This window comes from Zingiber officinale, chromosome 3B (genome assembly GCF_018446385.1).
Source record: "Zingiber officinale cultivar Zhangliang chromosome 3B, Zo_v1.1, whole genome shotgun sequence".
Taxonomy (NCBI): Eukaryota; Viridiplantae; Streptophyta; class Magnoliopsida; order Zingiberales; family Zingiberaceae; genus Zingiber; species Zingiber officinale.
In genome coordinates, this window is record NC_055991.1 from 98248373 (window position 1) to 98264343 (window position 15971).

Consider the following 15971-nt stretch of genomic DNA (forward strand, 5'->3'; position numbering starts at 1 on the left):
TTCTTAGCGGTCTTCATAGTGCCGACCTCATAGATATATAGAGAGATGTCATAACCTCTTGAAGCATTTATAATACATGTACCTATTTTCTAGTAAGGTTGGCTCATAGGCCGGGAACTTATTGGGCTGTCTAACCAGAAGATGGGTCCACTACAGAAAGTCCATTATCTTATGACGCCTAAATGAGTTGCAATGATATTTCCCGAGGAGGGAATAAGGTTCTCAAGATAACCTCACAAGCTAGTGTGAGATCTTTATAGCCCATTTGATCAGCAGATAGACGGTCGGGAGAGAATGGGAAACAGAGTCCCATATGAATCTTGTAGAACCAGGAGTAGGACTTTTAGAGAGCATCGTCAGAACTGATTAGGAGCAGGAGGATCTGGTAGAGTCGAGACTGAGCCTCTTAGAGAACCTGTCAGATTGGCAGAACCGATAAGGAGAAGACAGTCCTGCAAAGTAGAAAGTGAGGCTCTTAGAGAATCTGTCAAATATGCAAAACCGATCAGAGGTAGAGGGCCCGACAGAGCTGGGAATAGGGCACTTAGAAAGCCTCTCCGATCGATGAAACCGACCAGGAGTAGAGGGTCCAATAGAGTCGAGAGTGGGACCCTTATAAAGGCAATCCAATTAGTGGAATTGATCGGGAGAAAAAGGTCTGACAGAGCTAGGAGAGTAGGAGATACTACCAGGCTTTTGACCTTTTTTTTACTTTGACCGCTATCTAGGAGATACTACCAGGCTTTTGACCTTTTTTTTACTTTGACCGCTATCTATACCGGTCTGTTGACCGCCGGGCCCACGAGGGGCCTTCCCTATTTACCACATTTAAGGTATTATTATTAACATGGTTAAACATTAATTAGATAACCTTGATCTCTAGTTAAATCACAAATCTTTTAATTTTTTTTATTAAACTATAAATTTCAGTAACCGAAGAGATCAAAAAATTATATCACCTAACATATATATATATATATATATATATAATAGAATATTAAGTCAGATGAATTCTGTATTGATAAAAAAAACTACCAACACATTAACTCGAATAAATATTAAAAAAAAATATTTCACTAAAGTATGTGGAATAAATATTGATATAAAATTAGAATAATCAATTATTTTAAGAGAGGATTTAAAATTTTCTTAATATATTTATCGTTGGACCAAATTAAAATGTTAATAAGAATTATGTTTTTATTGCAAATCTAGTTAAAGTTACATGATGAATTATAATTCCCAAAAAAAAGATCTAAATCAGTTGTTTTCCTAAATTTATTGGTTCCGACCAAACTTTATTGATGTTTTGCTCGTTTAATCCATTGTATTATAGTTTTATTATAATTATAAATGACTTAATACATTTATGCATGGAACTAACAAAAAAAAACTTGATCAGAATAAAATTTAGCGTGCCCACTAAATGTCAATATGTCATACAAAATTGTACTTGCAAAATTAACTTTATGTATCATGCATATTCCCATTCCACCTACTAATCCAACTATTGTTATCCTTGAGGCATGGAGAGAGATGTGAGGGTTGGGCTTCAATACCATTTATTTCCATCAACAACCTGCACCAGTGCACATTAAATGCATGAAATAAGAGAGCGAATTATAGAAACACATCACATCCCCCATTAATCACCAGCACTGCGAAATTAAATACCCAAATAAATAATAGTTGTATCCAATCATAAACAATATATTAATTAAAAGTAGTTGCAGAATTATCAATTTCACATAAAAATAAAAGAATATCTAGGAATTCAATGTGGCGATCCATGATTCACTTTTGAATACGGATTTAAGTAATTAAGCAGCTTGCTGAATTTGTGAGGAGGGAGCGATCCACGTTTTTTTTTATCTTCGCCAACAGGTTTCTAGTGTTCTTATGTGATTTTTTTTTTCAAAATAAAAATAAATGATGCTAGCTTTAGATCTCGCTCGCTTATTATGCTATAGACTATATTAAAGTCTGTGTCGATATTTTTTCAAACAAATATAAAGCTTCTTTGTTAGATTCAACTTATAGCAGTGAACAATTATTTATCATTCTAACAGTCAGGTCAGTTTATGGAAATAGTTATTTTATCTATTATTTATTCCATATAACATTTATCAAATATATAAAAAAAATATTTATTTTTTTATCTATTATAAGTAACTTATGAACCCTTTTTTTTTGAAAAATCCTTTATATATATATACACACACGCTTTCGTGTGAATCAAACGAACCATGAAGGCTCCGAGTAGAGCAAGTTTAACATAGCTGTTTGATGATTGAACGAATTGGAGCATGCAGTTCATTGGACCACAAGATACACCGATCGAGAGGACAAGAAACACAATCGATGAAACAAATAGCAACAGAAATAAACCATTTGCTCAGTACAGTTAGATACCCTCGAGATTGTGCCCCAAGATGGGTTATCTTCCAAATCAGAGGAGATCTTCTAGTCCACTTAAGAATAATCCCTTTACATGTATTAATGGGAATTAATCCGACCTCCCTTCCAAACACCGGCACCAAATGAAACTTTTATATATATATATATATATATATATATATATATAAAAGAGAGGGGGTTCTTTTGTTTTTTTTTTAAATATTTATCTAATTAATAAATCTAAAATGCAGCTTATACACTTTAATAATTATTAGTTTGAAAACTAAGCCAGGTAAATCAATTTTATAGGGGTGTAAATGAGTCAAGTCGCTCGTGAGCTATTCGAAGCTCGATTCGATAAAAGCTCGTTTGAGCTCATTTAATGAGGCTCGTTAAGATAAACAAATCAAACTCAAGCTTCACAATATTCGGCTCGTTAGTTCGTGAACATGTTCGTTAAGCTCATAAATCAACTTTTAAATAAAAATAATAATAATTTTGATATTGAATTTATAGATTTTACACTCTACTTATGAAAAATATAGACAAATTTATTAAATTTATTTATTAGAATAAAATTATAAATTTTAACAAGAATATTATAATTTTTTTAAAATATATAATTTAGTTTTAAATGAATATTTAAATTTATAATTTATATTTATTAAACTCGTTTAGGCTCGATAAAAGCTCGAATAAGTTCGTGAAACATGAATATATTCGTTAAATAAAGTTCGAACTCGGCTCGATTATAAACGAATGAAACTCAAACATCCAAAAGTTCAACTCGACTCGACTCGACTCGATTACACCCCTACAATTTTACTAATCCCATCTGATGAATTATCTACTAATTCAGTCTCGTGCATTTGATGATACTAAAGAGATTTTGACCGACAAGGCAGATATTGAAGTGGATATGGGTCCCTGCGCGGAAGTGGATGCCGTGCCAATCACATGTTTCACAGTTGTGAGTTGAGAGGAGGACCTCATCTCGGTCAAACTACGCACCGTGGGATTGGGCATGCATTGATGAATTCACAGTTGGGTTGAGAGGAGGAAAGCTCATCTCAGTCAAACTATGCACCTCACACTCTCCCACATCCCTTTTTCCTAACTACATATTAATTCCTCACTTTCACGGCTCAGTTGCCTCGTTCTCCACGTCGTAGCAAATTGCCGAAACGACATCATGAGAGGAGGATCAGCAGCAGCAGCAGCCGAGGAGATGAGGCGCACGGTAATGGCAGATATCGAGGCTAATCGGCCGCGAGGGAACGGGATGGTGGTGGGCGGGATGAGCCCGCTCAGCGAGACGCTGTGGCGGGATAAGGCGGACACTGAGTTCATCGGCGACGTCTCCGCGCGGTTGACGTGGAAGGACTTGACGGTGATGGTGATGCTCAAGGGAGGGGAGACGCACAGGGTGCTGGAAGGCCTGACGGGCTACGCCGAGCCCGGCACGCTAACAGCGCTCATGGGCCCCTCTGGCTCCGGTAAGTCCACCATGCTCGATGCGCTTGCTGGCCGACTCGCCGCCAACGCTTTCCTCGCCGGTGCCATCCTGCTCAATGGCCGCAAGGCCAAGCTCTCCTTTGGAACCGCTGTGAGCTCTATTGCACGCTGTTTTAATTGGTCGAATAATATTTGTTTTTATATATATATGCATGCATGTAATGAAGTTGTTTTTGACTCAGTTTGACAAGTCTTATTCTTAACCATAAATCCCCCAATTCACAAGTGTTACGATTACGTTTCGTTTTTCTCAAAAAAAAAAAAAAAAAAGTTGCCAGTGGATGTTGATCCTCTTAATTATAGATCCATAGTACAATTGATCTGATTTTGTTTTTCAGTGAGGCCTTCATTTTGCAGCTATGTGGCTAGATTTGAGCTACTCCCTTTTGTCACTATGAACTTGGTAGGGTGTAAAGAAGATTTGTAATAAGACTGACACCAAAATTAAATAAACAAATAAAAGGAGATTTGTAAGACAACTAGAGTTCTTATATGTCGAGTTTGATTGTTCTATATATTGTCTTATATATATATGGTTAATTCAGTAGATTGATTAAAACTAACATATCAGGCGTATGTGACCCAAGATGATACTTTAATTGGAACATTGACGGTGAGGGAAACCATATGGTACTCTGCTCGCCTCATCATTGCTCTTGAGATACTCACGGCAGGAGAAGCGGGCACTGGTAGACAGTACCATCATGGAGATGGGCCTCCAAGATTGCGCCGACACAGTGGTCGGAAACTGGCATTTGCGTGGAATAAGTGGCGGCGAGAAGAGAAGAGTCAGCATTGCTCTTGAGATACTCATGAGACCCCGATTGCTCTTCCTCGATGAGCCTACAAGCGGTCTCGACAGGTAACCACAAATTAAAGTCAGTGAAGCTCAAAGATGAACTCGATCTATTCGTTAAATCTTGTGGATGCAGTGCTTCAGCATTCTTTGTGACAGAAACACTGCGAGGTCTGTCGAGGGATGGCCGGACTGTGATCGCTTCGATTCATCAACCCAGCAGTGAGGTGTTTGAACTCTTTGATTCTCTGTATCTGCTCTCTGGGGGCAAAACTGTTTATTTTGGTAAAGCTTCTGAAGCATACGAGGTGAGCTAGCTAGATATTAGAGTAGATATATACTTGAATCTTTCCAGTCATTCATACCAAGAATCATGATTATCTAAATAGCCTCCTGAATCGACAGTTTTTTGCTCAAGCTGGGTTCCCTTGTCCTTCTCTGCGAAATCCCTCGGATCACTTTCTGAGGTGCATAAACTCAGATTTTGACAAGGTGAAAGCTACCCTCAAAGGGTCAATGAAACTACGGGTAATTAAGAAGAGGAGTTACTAGTCTATTCTGGTGAATCTCATATTTACAACTAGGTAAACTAAGCAACTCTAGCGTGCTATCTAATTCAGTTTCAGAGGAGTGACGATCCCTTGGAGAAAACTACTACTACTGAAGCAACGAGAAGGTTAATCGAGTTCTACGGTCGTTCACAGTATTATTATGCAGCCAGGCAACAAGTGAATGAGATCGCTCGAATTGTACGTCCAATTCTAAAGATTTCATCTTCCTTTAATTTCTTTTATTACCTTGTCAAATTTCCATCACAGCATTTAACAGAGAGAAAGATATACGTTGCAGAAGGGCACAGTGTTGGATTCAGGAGGCAGCCAGGCTAGCTTCCTGATGCAATCACTGGTTTTGACAAAGCGCTCATTTCTCAACATGTCGAGAGATTTCGGTTATTACTGGTTGAGGCTCCTAATCTACATTCTGGTCACCATCTGCATCGGAACTATTTACTTCAACGTCGGAACTGGATACACTGCCATTCTGGTATTATATATATGATTCCCACCGTTAATTACTTCTGTAGGATCTTCATCAAGACCACCATGAAATTTGTTCGATTGTGTTGCAGGCAAGGGGTGCATGTGCTTCTTTTGTCTTTGGGTTTGTAACATTCATGTCAATAGGAGGATTCCCGTCCTTTGTGGAAGATATGAAGGTTCGTGATCTGAATTTCATCTCAAATATTCGGGTTTTAATTAACGAGAAGAGAAACCACCAAAGATGTTTGTTTTTAACAGAAAATCATTCAATATTCAAGATATATATGATTATGTCAAAATAAAATTACTACCATTAATTATTTCTTTAATTAACAGTCTTATAATATTTCTATCCTTGGCATCCGCCCAGGTCTTGGCCAAAGGACCTTGGGCGTGAATCGTGTGTTCAGGCGCTTGGGGCGTATCATCATCCGGAGAACGCCATGCGTCAATCGGCAGGTGGATTAGAGCTGATACATGCCTACTACTGATTAGATCGATGGGCTCCGAAGTTGCCTGACCTTTAGATTGGGACTTCGAGGAGAAGATGGTAGAAAGTGAGGCCGCTAGATCGGTTAGAGGTGGGAGGAAGGAAATTAGCTGCGCTAGAATCTGGCTGGCCGGCAACTTGAGTACTGATGGAGTCCGGTCAGATGAAAGCGGCGTTGGCAAAGCAACCATCCTCTCGGGTACGGCAGAAGACGAACTCTCACCTCGCTCGGATTGGGATCGGGAGGTAGGCACTTCCATAAGCGTCGGCATTGAGGTTCCCGAGCGGGAGGTACCCTCTGAGCGGAGTCTCTTTCTCCGCTGGCGCTGAAGTAGTGGCTCGCCAGAGGCTGTTGACTCGGTCGGCACCGACTCAGATGGGATAGCCACTGGGACCATCGTGGACCGCTCAGAAGGAAGCTCCCCAGTGGTGGCGGCAGCGCTGCTTCCGGCCACCTGGCTCGTATCATCAGTCTGGTCGACCAAACTGTCGACCGGCAAGAGACCGCGACCATCCAGTTCGACCGCACTACAAACATTGATCTCGGCATCAGAGAGCTTGCTCTTGCCGCTCAGCAAGGACTTCAACATGAGTTCAGCTGCAAAAATGAAAGTGAAATAAGTTAGAGTTTAAAGTGATATAAGAAGAAAAAGTTGACCTAATGAGTCAGGCAGCCGTGAGCAAAGGGGACTTAGTCCAAAAATATACAGAACGCCTTCGTGCAACAGCTTGTATATGTGGTACTTCTGACCGGTCAGGTGAGCGGCCGCCTCGAGATAGGTTGGCTCCCAATGATACTTCCGTACGGAGGGAGGCTTCATGAGCTTCATTTGTCAGCCGGTCGAGAATGACGGTCGCTCGAGAAGGTAAATAAAAAAGTAATGATCCTTCCAATGCTTGTTGGAAGAAGACATTTTATCAAAAAATATAGAGCCCGATCAGGCTTGTAAAAGAAACGTACCCGCCTTAGATAGCTTGGGATAGTAAAGTAATGAAATATGCTGGGGGCAAGCAGGTTGTTGTACAGGCGGAAGAGGATTACTACCCTGCACAGACGACATCAATATGATCCTATCTGAAAACAGTGAAGATAGCTGGCTCGGGATGTGGCTCTGGGTTAAACATGTGAAGATTCTGCTCCGCCCTAAAAAACCAAGAACGTTAGTGTCAGGCCAGGGAAAGGGTCCCAACATTGGCCCTATGACGCTCAAGTCAGTCACCAGAACAGTAAAAGAATAGTAAAAAGTGTAACAACAAGAGCGTGATCACAGAATAACACATACCTCCTTCAGTGTTGGAACCCTCTTTATATAGTAACCCTATTGCGTATGTGCACGTTTCCCAAGGTGCATGCACATTTTCCCATCTTTCTTATGAAAAGGCAGGTTAAAAAAGTCTCTCTGACACCATTTCCTTAACAGGGTGTGCAAATCCCTGACATGACAGTAGATGCTTCCGTCGTACGATTTGCCTGTTGACCATACCCTATTGTCAATGGCACCAACTCCCAGAAAAATGAGCTAAGCAAGGGGCCCCACTGTTTGGCCGAGCGGGGAGCCACTCGGCCGGGATTCCCCGCTGGGTCGCTCTAGGTTGTTCTTCTCCACGATCGCTTGACTCGATAGGTTGTTCCTCGTAAGCCCGGGCAGGCAGTCTAGTCAGACTAGCCCTTATAGGTCGTCACAATTGCGAACATATGTTTTCCTCTCTTTAGTCGTCCGGCTATTGGGTTGCTGCCTATCGCCCGGTCGGACGAGCGATCTGGTCGGACAAGCCTCTAGACGACACCATGATACCAAGTCCTCCTTTCGCTAAGCGGGTAGCCATGCTCGATCAGACCCTTCAGGCCTGATCGGCCCGTTGCCACCCGCTCGGCTAACTTTAGTGACCCGGTGATTCTATGCTTTTGACTACTTGATTTCAACCTCCATGTCGGCTACCTTTCCCACCTTTGACTTGTCCTTGGTAAGTTCCTTTTACCACCGCATCAATTCCTTTTTTTTAATTACTTTAATTGTCAATTGACAGATTCTTATAATGTATCTATAAATTGTCTATTTATGGACAAACCAATGCAATCAATAATTTTATTGTTTCATCCTTTTCTTTCTCGTCCAATCTAGTTTCTTATATGGTATCAGAGTCTTTGCTCTCCTTTCTTCTTCCTCGTGCGATGCTGACCATTCCAAACAGGTAGCCTTCTTAAACTTCTTGCTATTGGAATCTCTGCTCTAATCTGCCAATGAAGTCGTCGCCTGCAACTGCCTTCGCCTCCAACATCGCTGTCATCGCCGCCAAGATGTCCCTCTCACGCACAGAATTTCTTCTTTTTTTAAAAAATTATTCTTCCTCCCAATTTTCTTTACATCTTTCCACCAACAAATTTTCCTTTCTTTTTTTTTCATTTCTTTTCCAACATTTTCTCCTAAATCATTTTTTCTTCCATCTTTCTTTCTATTTGTCCCGTTATTTTTTGTTTTTCTTCTTCTCTATTGAATAGCAGCATCCTTTTGCAGGGTTGGCCCTGACTTTTAAGGGCCCTTGGTAAAAAACGAAAAATGAGCTTGGAATTTTTTTTACTAATATACAATTTACATAGAGTTTAATAGAAAAACTTGAAAATCAATATATTTCATTTAAAATATGATAAACTTCATATAAAATATATTTTTCAAGATTTTTCAAAAAATGCAACACTATACAAAATATATTTTCCGATCTTCTCCAAAAAGTACAATACTTACAAATACAAAAAAAAAGATCAAATAATCATTGAAAAAATCTAGATCTTCTAGCATTTTAAAAAGTAAAATCATCAATAAAGTCTTCAAAATTATTTTTTTTTAACATCTCATTTTCAATAAATAAAATTGTCAAGCCATTTATATATTGATGAATGATCAAACTAAAATTTCAATTGGAGAATAGACTTTTCTGATTTAATTAGAAGAGATTCAAAAGAAAAGAAGAAAGGAAATTGACGTTCAGGATTCAGATTTCACTCTTCGGAATCTTCTTACTTCTGTAAACAAATTAATAAAAAAAAGAGTTGTATAAGAAATAAAGTTTTAGAAAAAAAGAACGGTTTACCTTCCTTTTTTTCCTTTTTAGATTTTTAAATTTTAGTGATAAATATATTTTTTTGGGCCTTTATTAAAACAATCCAACAATATATATTTTTTAAGCCTTTATTAAAACAATCCAATAAAATATATTTTTTGGGGTTTTGAATTAAAACAATCCAATTATATATAATATATAATACATATGTATGTCAAATTTGGGGGCCCCCAAAAGTCGGAGGCCCTAGGTTGTTGCCCTCGGTGGCATGCCTTGGCCATTTGTTACCTTTCTTCCTATCCCCCTTTTGGCAACACGAAACACGAGTAGTAGCCTCTCACTCTCCTTCTCAGCCAACACCAAAACCCTCAATTACAACCGCCGAAGTTAGTCAAGGCCATCACCAAAGCCCATCGAAGCTAGCCAAGGCCATCGGCTCTCTGTGATTTCTTTTTCTCATGTCAACCTTTTGCTCTGACTTTTTCTCACCATATCCTCTGCACAACGACCCCTTCTATATCTCGAAAAAACATTTTATCTTCTTTTTCTTTCTTTCCCCATAGTCATTTGTTCTTTTTGTCTCTGCCATGGTTCTTCCTTTTTTTTTCCCTCTTTCTTCCTTCTTTCCTCTCTTTAATGTCGGATACTCAAAAAAGATGCCAAATTTATCTCAAAGTCGGGTATATTAGTATTCAATGTCCTAGACAATTTGATACAAACTTTATCGGTGATCCTACAGCTTTAAGTCAATCAACTGTCTTACAAGTATATCCTAAGCACTCTCATCTATGCCTATTCTTGGTAAATCACTGGAGTTTTCATCTACTGAATGATATATTGACACTAAAATAACTCATCATGTTTCATCAAATTATAATATCCTCACAGAAGTAAAGTCATACTATGGTTCATATACGGTACAAGTAGACAATGACTCAGGTTTGTAAATTGCTAATCTTGGAAACACATATATCAATTTATCTAATCATACTTTTCATGTGCACAACATCTTTCATGTTCCATTTATTACTAAAAATTTACTCTCTACATATCAGTTTTGTCTTGATAACAATATCTTTTTTGAATTCCATCATAATCATTATCTTATAATAGAAGAACAAGTACTACCATGTTTTATGGGAAAATAAAAAATGGCCGCTATTATCTTCAAAGCTCTTCAATTTAAGCTTTTATTGGTGAATGCACAAATAAACCAGCTTGGCATGCTCACCTTGGTCATTCTTCTCTTCACATTGGTCAGTTAATCATCAATAGGTATGGTTTATTTACCTCCTTTACCTCCTCTCCATCTCATTCATGTAGAGCCTGCATGGAATCTAAAAGTCATAAGTTATGTTTCTCTTCATCTGATCGTGTTTCTAATTTTCTATTTGAAATAATTCAATCAGATGTTTGAGGCCCTACACCTATCTTTTTTAACCGAGGTTTCCTATATTATGTTACCTTCATTAATCATTTTAGTAAATTTACTTGGCTTTATCCTATGAAAAGGAAATCTGATTTATTAGACATATTTGGTCATTCAAAAATAAGTTGAACTATATTTTAATCGTAAAATACTCTCTCTTCGTTCTGATTGGGGAGGTGAATATTAATCTCTTCATCATCTTCTTGTCTCTTGTAGAATTACTCATCGAGTTTCTTGCCTTCACACTCCAGAGCAAAATGACTCTGTTGAGAGGTTTGTATTACATACAATATATCTCATAAATCAACTTCCTACCCCATTACTCAATCATAAGTGTTCTTTGTACAAACTTTATAATTAGACACCTGACTACACCTTTCTTCGAATCTTTGGTTGTGTATGTTATCTATGGTTATACCCCTACTCTAAACACAAACTTGACTCTCGTTCATTACTACGTGTTTTCTATGGTTATAGTATTATGCATCATGGGTATCGTTGCTTGCATATACCAATTAGATGGATATATACTTCACAACATGTTACTTTTGATGAATCTCTATTCCCTTTTTTAGGAGTCTCTTCAATCTCTCCTCCAAATACAGGTGACACCTTCTTGATGGCACCTAATATTGTCGAAAGTGCTAGCACCCTAGGTCTTGTTCTAGAGCTCTCTGATAACTCTCCTATACCTTCGGAATTACCTTAAGTTGTTGTTCTAATCTTAGAAGTCTCACCAGTCGAAGATAATATACTTCCTAGCTCTGGATCCTCAGATAATACAAGTCCATCAACAAAATCACCATGTCAGCCTATTTCCTCGTCGCGATCAACAACTGATTTAGATGATAATACTCCTCGTCACATGCATTCCTTAAATGACATATATGCACGATGCCCACCAATGGAAACTCAATATCCACTCCCACGAGATCTAATGGTCTCCTCAAAATCTATTGGACCAACTTATGTTTTACAAGCGAACAAGAATCTGAATTGGTGTAGTGCAATGACTACATAATTTGATGCACTTCTTCACAATGAAATATGGAGCTTAGTTCCGTACACTCCCTCCATGAATGTTATGGGGTCCAAATGGATATTTTGTCTTAAGCATCGAGCTGATGATTCTTTTGAAAGGCACAAATCTTGATTTGTAGCCAAAAAATTTAGTCAACAACCAGATATTGATTTCAGTGGCACATTTAGCCCAGTTATCAAAATTATATTTGTCAAATTATTGTTATCAATAGTCGTTAGTTCTAATTGGTCTGTACAACAATTAAACGTTTCTAATACATTCCTTCATGATCATCTTGAGGAAATTGTATTTATGAAGCAACTACCGGGGTTCATTCATCCTCAATTTTCATCTCATATTTGCCAACTCAAGAAATCCTTATGTGGTCATCAACAAGCTCCTCATGTATAGTTTTATTGATTATCTAATTAGTTATAAGTTCAAGGATTTGTTGGTTCAAAGACTGATTCCTCTTTATTCTACAAATATAATGATGGTTTCATGATTTTTTTTATTTATGTGGATGATATTTTAATGATCGACAACAATCAAAAGGGAATCACAACTCTATTAAATCTTCTCAATCAAGAATTTCCTATTCAAGATTTGGATAATGCTAATTTTTTTCTTGATATTGAACTTATTCCTCATGATTAAGGTTATCTCCTCTCTCAAAGCAAATATATTATTGGACTTCTTTAAAGAGCTAAAATGGATGGAGCACGTCCAGTCTCTATACCAATTGTCATAAACAACTTCTTTACAACTTCATCCTCTCCTGTAAAGTCTGATCCCTAGGTTTATCGAAGAATTATTGGAGCCTTACAATATGTCATTATCACACGCCCTGATATTACCTTTACAGTAAATCGTGTTTGTCAGTTCATGCATGCTCCAACTGAACAAAATTGGGAAAGTGTGAAAAAAATACTTTGCTATCTCAAAAAGATAGATCTGCTACCTTAGCAGCCCCTTAATGCCGACCTCATGGATATGGAGGGAGGTACATAAGCCATAGGCGCATGGTGGGGTAAACCCCAGGTCGTCAGTTCCTGAGAATCGACCCCTGACCATTAAGCCAAAAATGTTATGCACCTACTGTCTACGCTACGTCCTGGGGGCAATACTTCGCTATCTCAAAGGTACTATTCTACATGATTTTCTTTTATATCACCAATCATCTCAAGATTTATCTGCCTATAGTGATACAGATTGGGCAAGTTCTCCAGAAGACAAACACTCTACTAGTGGATATGCAATATTTCTTGGATGAAACCTTATCTCATGGAATTCAAAAAAGCAACCTACGGTATCTCATTCAAGCACTGAGGCAGAATATAAAGCTATAGCAAATATAACGTCTGGAATTATTTGACTTCAATCACTTTTCTCTGAACTTCATCTTGGATCAAATATTACACCAAAATTTTGGTATGATAATATTGGAGCAACATATCTTACAACAAATCCAATATTTCATGCTCGCACAAAATATGTCAAAATTGATTTTTATTTTGTTCGAAAGCGTATGGCGACTCAACAATTATCAGTTTTTTATATTTTTGCAGAGAATTAAATTGCTAATATTTTATTTAATCATTATTTAAATAGTATTTCAATAGGCTAGTAAGTAAATTCATTGTTAAAGATTTTTTGTTAAATTTATCGAGGATAAAAAAGAATCATTTAATATGATTATGCCAAAATAAAATTATGACCCATTAATTATTCCTTTTCATTGACATAATCTTATGATCTTTCTTTTCTTTATTAATTTATCAATTGACGGAGTCTTATAATATTTTTTTTCTTTATTACTTTATCAATTGATAAAGTCTTATAATATATCTATAAATTATCGATTTATGAACAAACCAATTCAATTAATAATTTTATTGTTTCTTCCTTTTTCCTTCTTGTCCAATCTCATTTCTTATATGTTTCACGTAGGTGTTCCAAAGAGAGCGGCTAAATGGGCACTACGGCGTGGTGGCATTTGTCATCGGCAACACACTGTCCGCAGCGCCCTTCCTCATCATGATATCTGTGGCCTCTGGAACCATTTGCTACTTCATGGTCCGCCTTCATCCGGGTTTCATTCACTATGTCTTCTTCGTTTTGTGCCTCTTCGCCAGTGTGACTGTGGTGGAGAGCTTGATGATGGCCATCGCCAGTGTCGTTCCCAACTTCCTCATGGGAATCATCATAGGAGCTGGAATTCAGGTACCCGGCCGTCTCCCATATAATTCATGCATGCATATTTATGTATGAATTGAGACATAACCTTGCGCTTCTGCATGCCTTGCAACAGGGGATCTTCATGCTAGTGTCAGGCTACTTTCGACTCCCTAATGACATCCCAAAACCCTTCTGGCGTTACCCCATGTCATACATCAGCTTCGATTTCTGGTCACTGCAGGTAAAGAACGAAACTGTGCGACTTGAAGTGGAAAATGGGATCATTGAAATATAACCATATATTATTCAACTGTTTCCCCACAACAGGCTCAGTATCAGAATGATTTAGAAGGTATCCTCTTTGATAACCAGTCACCGGACCTTCCAAAGATTCCAGGAGAGTATGTGCTGGAGAACATCTTCCAGATCGATATACACCGGTCCAAGTGGTGGGATTTGTCAGTGCTCTTCAGCATGATTGTCATCTACCGAATCATCTTCTTCCTGATGATCAAAATCAACGAGGATGTGACGCCGTGGTTTCGAGGATACATCGCGAGGAGAAGGCTGCAGCAGAAGGCAAATTTGGAGCGCCGGCTTTCTTCGCGATACCCTTCCATGGAAATCACTGAGAGGCAACCTTCCCTCAAAGATTATGTGGTTGAAGAAGGATCTAGTTCCAATAGCAGTGCTTAGTTTCCTACCAAGTATAGATCATAATTATGTTTTTATCTAAAACGATCCCGTCTGCAACTTCTTGTGGTAGGCACTGGCAGGTTCCAAGCTGCACACTATATATAATTATATTCATCGAAAATAGTAGAGATAACTATTTATTATTCGAATAAAATTATTGGATTATATGTATGGATACAGAGACTGATAAGAAATTTCACTAGTCGCCTCATCAACATTGATCACTGCCAAAAGCAAAAGGGAAGACGAACCAAGGATCATTGAGCTGTGGGGATGATGAGACCCCTTTCTGCTCATCTTTTCTTGATATAAAATGTCATAAAGTATCCATATTCATTTGCCTAGTCCTTACGGTAAACACTGATATTCTTTTTGCCAAAATCACATTTAGTTCCATGATCATTTTGTTGGAGAAAACCAATAATCTCTGCAAACTCATTTGGTTCAAAAAAATAATAATAATAATTCAAATAAATTAAATAAATGTTATCTCTGTCTTTGTGCAGTTAAATGAATCTGCAAAACAACTAATTTTAAGTTGAGTAGATTGGCACGAGTAATCAAACAATCAATAAAAGATTCAGGTGAAAAACATTTCAATATGAAGAAAAAAATTACAAACTTTATGCCACTTAAACACTTCAATTACTAAAAATAAAGGATATATCAAGGCTTCTCTAGCAGCAATTTAGATAACAATTATCAACTACTTACTCAAAAGAGGTGGATTTTTTGAAATAGGTGATAGGCGTGGATAAAACGATAAAACAGGTGAAGTAATATAAATAAGGAGGTGAGAACTCATAGATAATATTACTTCAAACAGGATCTTACAAACTCTAATTCTTGCAATTCTTCCCAAGTAAACCTCAAAGGACGCTTGAATGCTTTGCAAGGGTGGTGAGCATCCTTATCTATAGAGAAGATGTCGGGTGCACCATGGGCCCCATCGTCACATCTTGTCTAGATAAGAACGCATCATATGCCTCTTTACAGCTAAGGACATCTTAACTTTACAGTACACAGATGCCTCTTTACAGCTAAGGACATCTTACTTTAGATACTTTACAACACACAGATGCCCCTTTACAGCTAAGGGCATCTTACTTTAGATAACGCACATATGCCTCTTTACAGATCACGGGCATCTTATCTAGTAGGTAGTAGGGTCCACCACTTCTGTGAACGTTACACTTGGAAGGAATTCATTCTGTTAACAACGTCTAGAAGCATATAGGCAGTTTGTGGCAATTGTTCATCAATTTGTTTGGTGACAGGGTACCAATCATGCCACCAATTATCTTTGGAACATAGTCGTTGGCACTCTTGTTTCTTCAGAGAGTGGAGTA

The 15971-nt window shown here is 38.0% G+C and overlaps 1 pseudogene; it reads left to right on the forward strand.

Moving 5' to 3' along the window:
- The first annotated feature begins 3488 nt into the window (after positions 1 to 3488).
- On the forward strand, positions 3489 to 14821 carry LOC121967160 (annotated as a pseudogene).
- Positions 14822 to 15971: the final 1150 nt, after the last annotated feature.